At 29.1% G+C, this 15,733-nt stretch overlaps 2 protein-coding genes across 4 annotated transcripts in view; one reads left to right on the top strand and one right to left on the bottom strand.

Annotated features, from left to right (window-relative positions):
- Positions 1–15,733, bottom strand: part of LOC118065906 (uncharacterized) — a 122,545-nt gene that overhangs the window by 89,396 nt on the left and 17,416 nt on the right. The gene's annotated exons all lie outside the window — the stretch shown is intronic.
- The window catches only part of LOC118065901 (frizzled-2-like), a 77,894-nt gene that overhangs the window by 59,098 nt on the left and 3,063 nt on the right, over positions 1–15,733 (top strand). The gene's annotated exons all lie outside the window — the stretch shown is intronic.

The following is a 15,733-nucleotide window of genomic DNA, read 5'->3' on the forward strand; positions in this document are numbered from 1 at the left end:
TTGCTCAATTATCTCACGCCTTTTTTTCTACTTCTCTAACAAGGGAAAAAGGACAACTGGCTCGTATCAATTGCAACAGCTGACTTCATGTAATTAAAACAATTCAATTGGTCTATTTTTCTCTATGGTAATTGTAACAGCTTTTGTACAATACTTTTAATCACGCTTAAAAACTTTTAAATACATTTTTACTTTTATTTTGAGTGTGATTTTTATATATATTCACTAGAAATACCATTTAAAAATTATTCATACAACAAATCCCAATGTCTGATGAATTTTAATAATCATAAATGGATTTTAACTGACTACTTTGTATGAAATTAAATCGGCTGGTTGTAAAGTAGAATGATCAATAAAAATTTTCAGAGCATAAAGTACTCCAAATTTCCATTTCACATGAATATGAATGAATTACAAATATTTTCTTTTCATTCAATTAAATTCTCTCATAATCAATTAAACTTCTCCAAAAGATGAATTAAAAGTAATCGTGAACGAAATATTAATCAAAATAACACCATAATGAGATAAATTTATCAGAATTATTCCAACTATTGCAACACTAAAATAATTGTCATTATAAAAATCACTTTTGTTTTTATTAAATATTTTTTTTTTGTTTGCATAATAAATATCTCATACTAATGTCTAAATTAATCAGTAGTAATTAATGAAACAACTCAAAAGCCAAGTAAAATCGTATAAAATGTTGTCAAACAAGTCACGAACGACTGATGAACTTAGATGCAAATTCTATAGCTTTTATTTTTAAGACTTGAATTTTTAAAAGGCATGATAATTTGTCGTAAACACCTGGAAGATTATTTGATTCTCGCCTGTGCTCATCCTAACTGTTCGATAATAGTTACTGTATGTGATAGTGTATGTACGTTGATGGTGTTGGAATCTCTCTCGTGTTTTATCTTATCATGATACACTCAGACTTCGAACCGGCTCTCAGTCCATTTCTACTTGACCACGTGTTTGTGCTGTAGATGTATGTATGTGTGGGTGTGTTTGAGGTACTAGAGAAGTACTTATTTACCTTAAATCGCAAAACTACATCACAACTATGCATCGTGATAATAAAATCTAAATTTTGCACTATTCATAAGATGATTTGAGGCAGAGATATAAAATAATAATAATAAAATTTGTAAAAAGAGATAAATATATAGATAATAGTCATAGAGAATTTAATATCTGTCAAGCTTATAACTATAAATACATGTAGCTATTCATTCCTCACAATTTACTGCAGTCAAGTGAATAAGAATTAAGATTTATATTCAATAAGATCTGTTAGAGTTAACGCCATTAATTAATTTTTATTTTAGTAAAAAAATTTTCTTAATCAAGTCATTCTTTATCTCATGCTATTTAATTTAAAAAATTAATTTCATTTATTTTTATTGAAGAAACACTTCTGAATTAATATTTTATTGGAATGAAATTTTTCTAGATATCAGAATGTGTGAAAGACTGATTTTTATTAACACAGCAATGATTCGTATGAAATAAAATATTTAACTGATAGTAATATGATTACGATAATAATTATATAATATTTATATGCATTTTTATGATTAAATTCATTCAGAAATAAATTTTCTCTCACTCAGAGAAAAAAAATGGAGTCAATTGTTTTCTCGCGAATGACATCTAGACTCTAGAGATAAACTCTTATCTCATATTTCAACGCATCTGTTTTCTGCTAGCTAAGCAGCGATAATCTTTCCTCCAGATAAATGTAAAGTCGAATATCAAAATAGTCAGGGGGGAGAAAAAAAAGAAAACAAAATAGAAAGAATAAGAAAAAAAGCACAAAAAAATTATTAAACACGGCTACTGAATTTCTGCTAATTAATCCAGCAGAAAGCAGCAGAAATAAAAAGAAAATTACCAAGGATCCTTTTCGTGGTTTTCTTCAATGCATAGAAAATCTTACTGGCTTTTCATAAAATATAAAAACCTCAGTTTTGCTTCGGAAACTACACGTTTTTTTATTATTTACTTTATTTACATTTTTTTCTACTTTTATGTTTTGTTCTTTCAGTTTTTTTCCCTCTTCTTCTGTTTCTTCTTCACTCTCTTTATTTTCGTCTTTTTTTTTCTCTCATAGTTCGTTTATAATACTTATTTATCGCGTCAATTACCAGCCTCGGCCATTTCGTTATGTCCGCAAGTCAAACGTTGAAAGGGGAAGAAGAAGGTGTGCTTGGCAAGGCGTGAACCACGCGCAAGCCACACTCACACTCGTATTGTAGTTAAATGAATTATTTTTAACGAGCCCGCATTATATACCTCTGACACAATAGCAGTCGTCGTGTTCCGATGGAAAAGTTAGGCTGTAACTCAACAAGAGAAAGACAACGGGAAATGGGCTTTTTTATTTTTCCGTCTGGTTTTTCATACTCTGTCTTGTTTTCAAATGTCCTGGCTAAAAAACCTCGCAGAATTGCATTGTGTTTATGAAACATCAGTTTAAAATCAACTAATGTTGATTCAAAGCTACCTGGAATTTTTTTTCAATGTGGAATCCTGGATAAATTGATTCAAAATATTGACTAATTAATCATTATGCATCAGAATGTGAAAACAAAGTGATAAATAGCTACAAAAAAAAATACAACGTCTGAATGAAAGCATAGGAAGGATATTTTTTTTTACCCTTTTTATGTGTATGAACATATGTTACTGTATGGTGTAAGTCATGCTCCAATAATTCTTCAACAAAAGTTTATTCCAGACTGTATTGATTAAAGTTTAATATCTAATTATTGGAGTTCAATGACTAAAGTCTTGATTCTCATAACATGCAAAGTAAACTCTTGGAATATTTTTTAGCTTGCTCATAAATGTTTCATAATTATCTTAACATTGTGACAGTAATTTTAATCAATTTGCTTTTACAATTTTTCTTTAGTTAACAATAAATTTTTTAGAGATTCACTTGAGTGATGACAGCCAATAGGAATAATGAAAACAGTAAAAAGAGTATAGAATAGCTTAAGTGGTAGAGCAGCCTAGCATGGAGCTAAGAGGATCCGGGTTCGACTTCTGGTCTTATCAAGCTGTCTTTTTTCTTTAAAACTTATTCATAGAAAATTCTTGAGGCATAGAAATACTCTCTTCACTTGAAAAAATATTCATAATGACTGTAACAGCTTTACTTGTTGTTAACAATCAAGATTTATCAATTCCTTCAGCAAGTTGCCAAGAATGATTTGATTCTTAATCATAAAATTTTTCTTTAATTGATTCTATATATTCTCTGTTCTTATATAAGTTATTCTAGTAGAAAATAAAACAGGTCCATCATTGAACCAGCATTGGGACTAGCATAAAGTTATCATCCAGTAATAGTTCTATACTAAGACATGATTGGATAATAAGTCTACTGACAAACTCATGTTCTCGGATCAAGAATAATTTCATTGTTGATCATAATATTCTTGAGTAAAATAATAATTTACTTCCAACGTAACACTAGTGAAGTTAGGATAAGAACAAAATGGATCCAGGATGATGACATATAGGAATATGATTTTATGTGTTCATGTACTGGTGAGTCTAGCATACTCTACCAAAATTCTGTCTTCATTCGTGTCATATTGTACAAGTATTATTATTGTTTATCTAAGAATATTATAATCAAGAACGTTTAAAAAATTTTCATTCACATAATCGATCCATTGAGCATACTTCAAGCTTGGCAACAGCTGATACAATCATCTGAATTCTTCAACTTCCTGAACACAAATGACATTTTTTGCTAATTTAGTTTCTACTCGTTTCTTAAAAGATGATTTGTAATGTTTTGCATCATTTGCAACAATCTTTATTATTTTTATTTTATAATCTCAATGATTTATGTGCAAAAAAGAGATTGTTCCTCGCCTTTTCGGGATTTCACTGTCAAGAAAAAGCTCGTGCAAACACTTTTTTCTCATTCCTGCACCATTTTCCTCCCTTGGCCCTTTCCGTCTTTGCAACCGGTGTACATCCCCGTCGCCCTTTGTCAACGTTTTTCCATGGGCGCGGCTGGAACAGTTGCCATTCGCTCACTCTTTTTCTCTTGTTCAAGAGTTACCCCTACTGTAGCCAACACACTGCGAGACCTAAATTTATTCCTGACTATTACTATATAGCAGACAAGGATGAGAGAATTGAGAGAACCTCGGGGGGATAAAAATTGTCCCAGTCTCTTAGTGCTCTTACGATTCTACTGAAACGCTCGTGAGGGTTAATGGCTTCTAGAGGTGAAACGGACAATTTTTAAAATGAACTTTTTGGGATAAGTAATTGAAAATTAAGAAATATCTCAGCTTTTGATTATTAAAATAAGTACATAATGCCTTTATTTAACATTCTTTAATTTTATCCTGAGAAAAATTATTTAGATTTTTTGTTTCAACAATTTCGTTAATTTATGGAGCTTATTGTCTATTAAAATGCTTAGAAAATAATTTATTTCACAAATCAAATAAAATTAATTGTTATTATAAATGTTTAAAATATAAAAAGAACTGAAATAAATTCGTAAAAAAAATTTACTCTCAATTATTTGTAATTTTCTTAGTCAATTACTCTGAGTTCACCAATATTGTGCTATTCATATACCATCTCGAAGAAAGCATTACAAAGTAAAAAGGAAGATAATGATTTTATAAACTCGAAAAAAGAGTATGCGTAGATTTACTCATAAAATGCAACTTCCGGTAATTTTCATTTACCTTTTTTTTCCAAGAGTATATGTAGCAAAGGCGTGTTAACGATGTCGACCTTCCTACGCTTCAACGCGATTACCAAGAAGCATTTACATGATTATACTTTAACATAAAACTTAGTGAAATAAATTTTTATTCATAAATTGAGATTGTTTTTTTCCTTTATTACTATTAACACGTACTGTATACTAATTAAAAACGATAAAAAATGACTTTTTTGTTTCTCTATTGTGTCAAATAATAATAGGATTTTTTAACGTACTTGTTTTTCTCTACTGATTCGCATCACTATCCATAGAGAAAGAAAATTCCGTTCAAGTATTAGCAGATCTCCCCTTCACGGGAGGCTGTCGGATCGATAAACGCAACAAAGTAGGCACTCTTCTGCTCTCTATCTAACTCATATAGGGTGGCTTTTCAGTGGTCGTTGTAACACGCCATATTGACCCACGCCCAAGCCGATTTCACGCCACCGAAATCTCAAATTCTCATCAAAAAAAGTCTATTTAAATGATTAAAAGTCATATGGAGATCAAATATCATTGATCCAACAGCCAATATTATTAATTGTTACCATGCGAACGGTAAGATTATCGAAAATTTTATATTCAAAACATTGTTTGTATTCATTTATTATTAAAGTCTTCAAGTATTGAATGAAACTTTTAACTGAACAACAATTACTGATCTTAATCAAAATGTGTACTTTTAAAGGAGGGGAGAAAATAAGAGGAGTTATTATCTGTTTTAATATCTCCTGGTAGTTATCTAGGCAGTTATCGGTGTTAGTATCAGCTTCATTTCAAAAGTTCAACATTAAGAAATAGTGAAACACCATTTTAAAATGTTTTCAGATAAAAATCAAACTTATGACATGCTTGTATAGCATAATCTTTATCTGTCAAAATAAATATTATTTACAGTAAATAAAATAAATTTATCACAATAAATATTTTGTCAAATCACGAACTTAATAAATATTTAAGATCATCTTTTTAAAGATAATCATTCATTTTTCAATTTTTCATTATTATTTTTTTAAAATATTTTATTCTTTCAAAATGATCCTTTAAAAATGAAGAAAAAATAATTATTTGTACAATTAATTTATTTAAAGGTAAATTGTATATAATAAATGTAATAAAGCTGTACTGTAGTAGAATTAATTAATTGAAAAACATTTTTAATGACTAAATTAGTCGATAAAAACCATCATTTAATTGTTCTGATTGACAGTCGTTAAAAGCATTAGTTGATATTTGATAATATACGATAATTGATTCGGAAATAAAATTATAAGACACTTTGCTAAGAGATATAATGATAGCTCCGAATGATCTTAAGGAGTGAGTAGAATAATTATCACTGTAAAGAAACGTTAGAATAATTTTTCACAATTGCAATAAATATCTTATCGACTTAATGGTCACGGAATTATAATAAAATCAGATTATTTTATAATCATTACAAGCTCAAGTACAAGAATTTAACTCCAGTAGCCTTTGAGGCTCCCTTTACATACTATCTGGAGTTTTTCTTGTTTTTCATGCCAACACCCGCGGGCACTTGTCGCGAATCAAACGAGCTCGTCTTCTGACCATCGTCTCGTGGTAGAGGAAATTCCGGTTACAACTCGCGCATACTTAAACACCAGAACTTGTCTTGTTTTACCCTAGAACAAGTTTTTTTTTTGGTAAATCCTATTTTAAAAAAGACGTCCAAGTTTCCGTGAACACCTGCAGCACTGATGCATCACACGTTTGCTAATCAGCGAGTTAAGAGTCTTTAAAAGTCTCGAGAGTCGAGGATAACAAGAGAGGCAGTTGTTGAGACTAAGTTTTAACAATTAATGCCGAGCTGTATTTTCTATGAATTTCTTCTGATTAAAGTCTATTTTTGGATTATTGATTAATTAGTGGATTTTTTTTAACAACATTTTCCCTAAACTACCTTGTAAGTCAGTCATTTATTTCATTTATTTTGATTGAGTAATCGTTTAATATTAATTATCACAAGATAGTTTTATTTATGAGGTTAAAAAATATAATAAAAGATAATTTGACGAGTCTTAACAAGTATTAAATATTTACATCTTCAACATCATAATAAATAAAAAATAAAACAATATTTTGATTGAATAAAAATCATTTATGAAAAATGTTAAAAAATAAAAAAAAAAGGTGTCGAAGCCATATCAATTGTTATTGTACTTAATCTGCACTAAATTCGAATGGAATTCGACTCAATTAAATAACATTAAATGAAGCAACAATTAAATAAAGTTAACAATTGATGTCCTATTGTAGAACATTCCACAAAAGTTTAGTAAGCTTAACTTCACTCCTTACAACTCGAAATCCAACGTAGACTGCCTTCTATTCTATTATAGAGTACTGTAGACTCGTTGATCACTTGCTCTTCCTTCCCTATGTTATAATGCAGACCTGCTGCTGTTCTGAAACGGACGCCAGAGGAGAGTTGGAAAGTTTATCGCCAAGTAACGAAGAGTTGACAGCTCTGTAATGCATCGGTAGCGATCTGCATTGGCGTAGAGCATTGAGACTTGATACCGTTAGTTATTTACATATTTTACATCATTAAAATATTTCAAACATTTTGGAGAAATCATGAAAAAATTATTTTTTCTTCATCATCGATAAATCTTGATGTAGAAATATTTTTCAAATTTATTAATGTATCTTGGCTTTTTTTAGCCTGCTTTTTATCAACTTTCGTCATGTCATTTGAGAAAGAATTATGCTTTCAAAATTTATAAATAGATAATAGGAGAAAGAAAGTGTTTTAAATGTAGATAAAAAAAAAAAGCATTAATGGATCTATTAATTTTTTTTAATGACTTAAAAAATTGTTTCACTTTGGAAAAAAAATATATGGTAATTTTAAAACTTACAAATGACTTAATTAAATAATTCTTGTTGCAAAATAATTTTCGAAAAAAAAATTTAGAGAAATGATAAATTAAATTCGACATCGCATTTCTTTTTATCTCTTTCAGGTATAATTAACAACGTGATATCAAAACACTTCTCTGGAATTTTTTTACAGTTAACTAGAATTTATTACAATTAAGAAATATATGCATGCAAGTGTTTAAGACACTTAATTAAATTTTTTTCACCGTCCTTTCGAACAAATATGTCCTCATAAATAATTAAGATTCATAATAAAGTTATTTATTTCGTACATTTTATGTACTGCAGAAATGGAAGTGAGAATTGCAATTAATGAAACATTTTTTTTTCTAAAAATAAGCTTGTATCTAATTAATATTAACAATATAAGAGTTCATAACTAAGGAGAATAATTTGTCTAATTTTATTTCAAGAAGTTATTAAGATTAATTTAATTCCACATTATTATTTTTCAAGGATGCAATAATCTAGAGTACTCAAGTTTATAATTTGAATATAAAAAATTATTCATCTTCATTATAACTGTGATTATTTCTTATTAAAAATATTTTTAAAATTCAAAAATAAACTTGACTACCTGTGATATCAATCTTAATATTTTTCTAGAACAGTATCTATTATATTTCATTCCAAGTAATCCATGATGAATTATGTATGCATATGACATCAATAATTTACATTAATAATCTATAGAAAAATATCAATTATGAAAGGTAGAACCTTGGAAATAAGTTTCAATAATGCATTTATTTTCCATCCTAAAACATCAACTAAAATTGATATTAAGTGTTTTCGAGACAGGTTTTGAATCAAGCTTTTAATTTTAATCTTTCAATAATAATAAAGGATGAATGTTCTTTCCGAACAATGCATTCTTACACCATCAACTAAAGATACAAGACAAAAGAATTAATTCCATTGAAAGAAAAAAATATAATTAGAATGTAATTAGAAAACTTTCAACTAATTCTTCAGCTAAAAAAGATGCTTTTAAATCAATAAATATCTTTGATCACTTGAATTATAATTTATCCTTGCAAATATTCGTAATTTAATCCATTATTTCTCATGCCAACATATTATTTTTCTCTTTAACGAATATTAATCTCCAAAAGGCTTTTTTATCGATATTTTTTATCAACATCCAATTTTTTACACCGTCCTTACATTGAATATATGTCTGACACATTCTGGAGGCTAGTGGCTACCTGAAATATCTTGAAGATATCAAACACTCTCTGGTAAGACCGAAGTAACTTTAGGGCCAGAGAGCGTGGGTCGACGACAGATCGTCTAACGATAAAGGAAGAGACAAGGCGTACTATATGCACCCGAAGGTTGAGGTGAACCAACGCAAGAGAAAATTTAAGATTTATTTCCATCGACTTTATCTATCCAGTTCTCATCAATCTCTTCATCTGCCTTCGCATCTCCACTAATCCTTGACGTGGGACGATGAATCACAGTCATTTCGCCATCAGAGTCCTACTGCGAATGGAAAATTTTTTTTTACGACTTTTATTAATCGGTCGCGTAGTTGATTAAAAAAATTTCCAGTCTCTCCTCTCGGTGATGGCAGTAATATAGTGTGGTACTTTGAATATATAAGCTTCTTGGAAGAATGGGATTGGTCACAGGTGTGCATAAGCTGCTTCAAGTATCGACCAAATGGTCTCGAATGTATAAAGAGAACAGAAGTGTACGTATTGACGGAGTCCTACTGGAAATATTGTATGGAAGTAGAAAGTATTTTAACTATCAACTTACAGTTTAAGTTGCCCAGAATGCCGGAAGTAAACTATAAGGGGTACGATAATATAAATTTTCATTCGAAAGTTTTACTTGACTTTATCGGATCAAGCCAAGGTTTGCTGACGATTTTTATGGATTATATCAATGGTTACAAATCAATTATTTTTTCTTTTTAATATCATTTGTTTTCCATTCTCGAATCAATAAATACTTATCAACATTTGTTTACCATAAATTCATTCTGGCTGATATTGACAACATTTTTTGATGATAACTACATTTTTTTTAAAGCTTCTCTAATTGATAAATATTTTGAAAAATTTATGTAGAGTTGAAATGTTTTAAACTTGAATTTAATTGAATAAAATAATGTTAATATTAATGGTAGGATAATACTGTCGGAAGATAAAGAATAAATAAATTATGCGTAAAGAAAGTAAAGTGAAAATATATTGATAAAAAATATAAAAATGATACAAAGACTTAGGCTCTTTAAGGGAGTAAGTAGAAAGTTTGAACTTGATTTGAAGATCATTACTGGCAGACTAACAACAGTAAAATTATAATCAAGCTGGAGAAAACTTAAATACAATTAACTCAATTATACAGTTTTGGATCTTGCTCCTTTTCAAATTTTAATTTAAATTTGACAAATATCTGAAGTGCGAAAAATTCACATATCAACAGGATTTATAAATTGAAACATTGTTTCCATAAATTTATGCAGCAAATTTGATTAAATAAAACGAAAAAAATATTTATCAGCATATTTTTGATATTTTGAAAGCATAAAATTCATTTAAAAAATGTTCTCGCATAAAAGATGTCAAGTTGAGAACATAATGTATTGAAATAATGATCATCAATGAGTGTCGTCAACACATGAGTTGAAAATTTTTATCATGAGTTTAAATTGATGGCAAAATTATTATTTCTGAACGTTGGAAAATATTTGAATGAAAAGAATAATTAAATATTCACAAATAAAGTCTTGTAGGAAGAATACAAGCACATGCTAATCATTATAATTTTCTGTTTGGAAATGTAATCATTTTACAATAGCAATAAAGAGCAATAATGCTTAAAAATAATAAACCCTTAGTTATATAAAAGCTAATAAAATTGTTGAAACAATTGCCGGATTCCATTTCAACCAAAGGTGACTCAAACAGAAGCTGAAAAATGACGCAAGTGATCTGGAGAAATTTATTTTGGAATGTGATCCCCGCGAGATGAAGGAGAAGTCATAAAGAAAGCGTCAACGAGAAAGGAGAATTCGATTCTTATCGTAATTGCCAGAGGTAACGAACTCTCGAGGAGTTCTCTTGAGCCTTTTGAGAGAAGCAAAAGAGGTAGAAGAAAGAGAGAAAGAGTGAAAGAGGTAGGATGGAGGACAACCGCTGTCTCAGGTCGTGACTGGAACATCACGAGGATATCGCGCCTACCTGTAGTTTATTTAAGAGAACTCCACGGGACATCGGAGAAGACTCCTACTTCACCTCCACCTCGTCAGACGTAAATATTTTTTAGTTCGTTGTATGTATAGAGAAACGACAACGTGAAGATGAGTCTCAGGAGTAGGGAGGAAAAAAAGAAGAGATAATTTATGCGAAAAATGTACGAGGCAGGGAAGAAGCTTCGAATTTATTTGCCATTCGAGATCCGTTGCTGCTTGGCCAATTAGCAAACTTCAGTTTGCCTAACGTAATACCTAAGTTGATTTATTCTCTAGGTGCTCGACTCTCTTGTTTCTCTCTGCAACCGGATCCTGATTATAGTCAACTTGCTTTTTATCTACGATAAAACAATGATACTAACTTAACTGTATCATTTCATTCAGTTGGACCTTTCGTTTTACAGAATCATAAAATAGCTTATTTATTTGTTAACATTAAACTTAGAAAAAATATCAATGCTCAATACTAGAAAATACAAAACACTCTCTAAGGAAATTCTTCTATAAATAAATGAATATTCATTGATTGCCAGGAATTTTTTACTGATTTAATTCAAGAGAATATGAACCTTTATCACACTGAATATGAAACGTAAAAATTAATTAATGAAAACTTTATTATCCCAATTATAAATTTTTGTTAGGTATGTTTGAAGACCATTGAAATTCGAATGATAATTTCACTGCCTGATTAGGACTCCATAAAAATTTCTACTCTAAATATAATTGAATAAAAAAAGGAAAATTAATTTTTATAACTGTTTAAACATCATACTTTCTATAAAATTTAAAGTATTGATGCTTTTACCTTATTCAGAAATTTATTAAAACAATATATTCCATCTGTTTCAAAGAAGGAAATGATTAAACAAAAAAAATACCTGTCAAAATGAATTAATAACAAAGACTGTTTTATGATGAGTGGTAGTTATGTCTCGTTAAGGAGTAGGTTAAATCTTGAAAGGATTTTTTCGCAGAGGAGGATGAGAGCCACTGGGCCAATGTAGAAAGATTCGCGGGGATGTAGACATGAGTTGGTAGATAAAATATCTACTGAGAGAGGCTTGGGACAATTTTTACCCTGAGGAGTCAACGACGAGGACACACTAGCAAGGGACGTGTGTCCGGGAGCACTAAAGAGTCAAGAGTTATATGCCCGAGTGCCGTTTACTCACGCGATACTTGTTTTTTATATTTTTTTTATCTCTTTTATACACTTTCTTTTATTTTTATAACTTCCATCTCATCCATTGCTCGTGTATATAAGTATATATCTAACTGCCTATGCAATGAAAAATGAACCCACGCACGCGACTTATATTTTTTTACAGCATATTATACATTGCTTGTACCTTTCATCGAATTGAAAATAAGCCGGCTTTCAACTCTCTTTACAGATGTATTTATCCTGAAGAAATAATTAGAGACATTTAAGTACCAATGTCTACTCATAAATTTTATTCCTCTAGGGGAAATAAAGTTGTTGCTAGTGTGATTGTGCAAGCTGAATAAGTGCATAACACACTGTCTCCATAACCGGAACAATTTATTATCACCCTTACGTCCGTCTCTAATACCACCTCCATGGAAAAATGATTTATTTTCCATTTATGCGATCAATTATGGAAATTTTTACAGACTTTCACATTAGCATTTGTTTTATTCAAATTTAGTATTAAAGATAGTCTATTATTATTTGAAAATAAACTTTTAAGTATAAAATGAAGGATCGCGATTTAAAAAAAAAAATAGAATTGATTTTTTAATCAATTTGATCAGTCTAACGTTATTAGATATAAAAAAATAAATTCAAATTAATGTTAAACACTAAAATCAATAGTATCAGAGAATTTGAATATTTTGTAAACAAAATGGTCGAAAGCTGTATTATTTCATGTTTAGATAACTATACTATTAATCGTTATAAAATATCTTTAACTCATGAACATATAAAAAAAAAATACTGCATAAATATTTAAGAGATTATTCAACAATAAAATATTTATAATCTCCAGCAAACGATATCTATTTGAATAAACTGAAAAAATAATCTATTAAAAGTTCTTTAGAGTATTTTAAATGTTGAAAAGCTTACCTAATGTTCATTGTTTACATTTATTCTTAAGCTTACATGAGAATAGAAAAGCTCATAAGACAAATATTTGACTCAAGGATTACAGTTATTTATAATAAAATATAAACAATAGATGATGAATTGTTAAAAGTAGTTTGAACTCTAACATTTGTTAAAACTTGAGAATTTTCTATTTAGAGCATATGACTTGTTAGTATTTAATTAATAACAATAACTTTACTTTGAAAATATAAATAACTAATATCAGAAAATCCTCTTATTTTTAGAATAATAATTATTGTAGAAAATTTACCAAATATTTTAGTCTCACATTTCTTCTCAACTTATCCCTACTAAGAAGAAATGTAGCTCTAAATATATAACTGAAGAATTAAAAATAAGTGCAAGAAATAGTGTACTAAAATAGACTCACACATAATATATTATTATCTAAACAATTGTCGATTGAATGGAAATTATTTATAATTAATCATTTTTTATTTGATTCAAATAACGTTTGTTTATTATTATAAAACATTGTTAATTGTTTCAAATATTTTTTATTTATGAATAATTCTTTTTTTCAATGTACCTATTATTTTATAGGTTAAAAAATATGTATTTAAAAATTAAACAAAATTATTTTCACTCAGCAACATTAAATTTCAAACTTGAATGAATTTTTAACATGATTCTAGCATTTACTAGGCTAATAACTGAGGCTCAAAAATTATTAGCATAATAAATGTGCTACCATAAACTATCAAAAATAACGGTTCATTAAATCTACCTATTTCTATTCCATTATTACTTCTTCCTAAAAAAAAATTTAATCCTCGTGTTATATATTCATCATTGGCTTTTAATCTTTTTTACGTCAACGTTCCATGCTCTCTCAACTTGGCCATTTTTCTTAACTATCGACAAACTGCACGTGACTCATGCAAGAGCCACTCTAGTCAACTCAGCATGAAACCAATGCGAATTATCGTGAAAAAAAATTCACTTAAAAAAATTCGCACGCTGCCATTATTTTTCGTGCTTCGTTGACGTGACATTTAACAAGTATTTCAGTTGTGCAATAATTTCCCATTAGTTGAAGGATTCTTTCTGATGGTTGTGTGGAGGTGGATGAGAAGGATACGAAGGTAAAAGAGACAAAGATATGGCGAAGAAGAAAGAGGGTAAAATAAAAAAGAAGCAAAAGAGAATAGCGAACACTCCTGGCAATGAATCAGTTTTAGAAGCCTGCCTGCCACGGATACGCAGACCGTTGTTTGGGTTATGATATACACTTCTTGTATGTAAATCATGCTCGCATGGCTACAGTCCATTCAAGAAATATTGCTGTAGCTTCCTGCCCAGTATATAGCAAAAGTCGTGGAAAAAATACGTATGAGTTTCTTACCTACATTATTGGATGGAAAAGAATTTTAGCTTAACTCCCAGATGAAAAATAAATCAATTTTTTTCTATGTTAATTTGTAGATAAAATGAATCAGAAAATCATAGATTCAGATGTAAATTAATATCATTCTTTATCATATCGAATTTATTTTTGCCACCATTGTAGTGGGATGGAATTAAAGATTCATTTAAAAGACAACCTGAAATTAATTAAAACAAAATTGGACATGATTTAAGTGTGTTATTATCTGGATAAAGACTCCTCGGTTCTTTTGTAAATGTGTTGAGAAATTTGTAGGCCTAAATGTTAACTATATTATGCAATCTTCATCAAAATCGATAACTCATATAATATTAATAAATTTCAAAATTATTTAAACAACTTTCCTTTTTCTTTACCTACTAAACAATAATTTTTACCGAATAAAATTAATATTAAATTAGTTCTTGGAACATTACCAGCTGTTCAAAAATATAAAACACATTTTTTTTAATTGTTTTTTGTTATATATTAAAGCCAATGATAATTATTTTGTCCACCATAAATAAATTATCTTTTCTTTTTAAAATCAGCAACTTATAAACATCAATTCAATATATTTTGATCATTATTAAAACAATGTTCCAGTAGCAATACTTTTAAAAAGTTTTGAAAAACGATCTTATAATAGAGGCCTGGAACACACGTGACCGAAGCAAAATGTTATTGTAGGAGGTTGGTTTTGTTAGTTTTACCGTTTGTTAAACTCTTATACTAAACACCCTAACACGGTTACCATGAGGTATTTATAGGGTTTTAATATATATATATATGTATACTCTGAGTTTAATTTTCATTTCTTTAAAAGCATCGCGACGTCATGGGTGGTATTGATCAATAATCGAAAAAAAATATTAACAAGAAAAATATTAATATAAATGTATATAGTTACATGATCCTTCAAATCAAACAGACTTTTTATCCATTTGTAGTTGTTTCTTTAATGAATCATCAGATTTTTGTTTTAAATGTGACAAAGCATATTTTTCACTCAATCCTAACGGTCCACTTGAAGTCAACAAGACGACTGACTGGAGAAAAAGGAGAATAAAAAGTAAAAATGAAGAGAGAATCGAGAACGGCCTCTCGACCAAGATAACGAGTACTCGATGATGAAAACACTATCTACACTTGTCTCTTTTCATAAACGAGAGTACAGCAGCATATTTAGAAAAAGGATTCTTTTATTCAACGTAAAAAGAAAAGTTGAAAATTGTAAAAAATTGATTCACTTGTTCTAATTAAATAGCCATTTTTTATTTAATATTCCTGTTAGAAAATAGTTTTGACTACTTTGTTAGTTTTAAGATTTTTTTGAGAGCATTAAGGAAGCAGAAA

This window comes from Chelonus insularis, unplaced genomic scaffold, assembly GCF_013357705.1.
Source record: "Chelonus insularis isolate UGA/USDA-ARS -01 unplaced genomic scaffold, ASM1335770v1 contig_324_pilon, whole genome shotgun sequence".
NCBI lineage: Eukaryota > Metazoa > Arthropoda > Insecta > Hymenoptera > Braconidae > Chelonus > Chelonus insularis.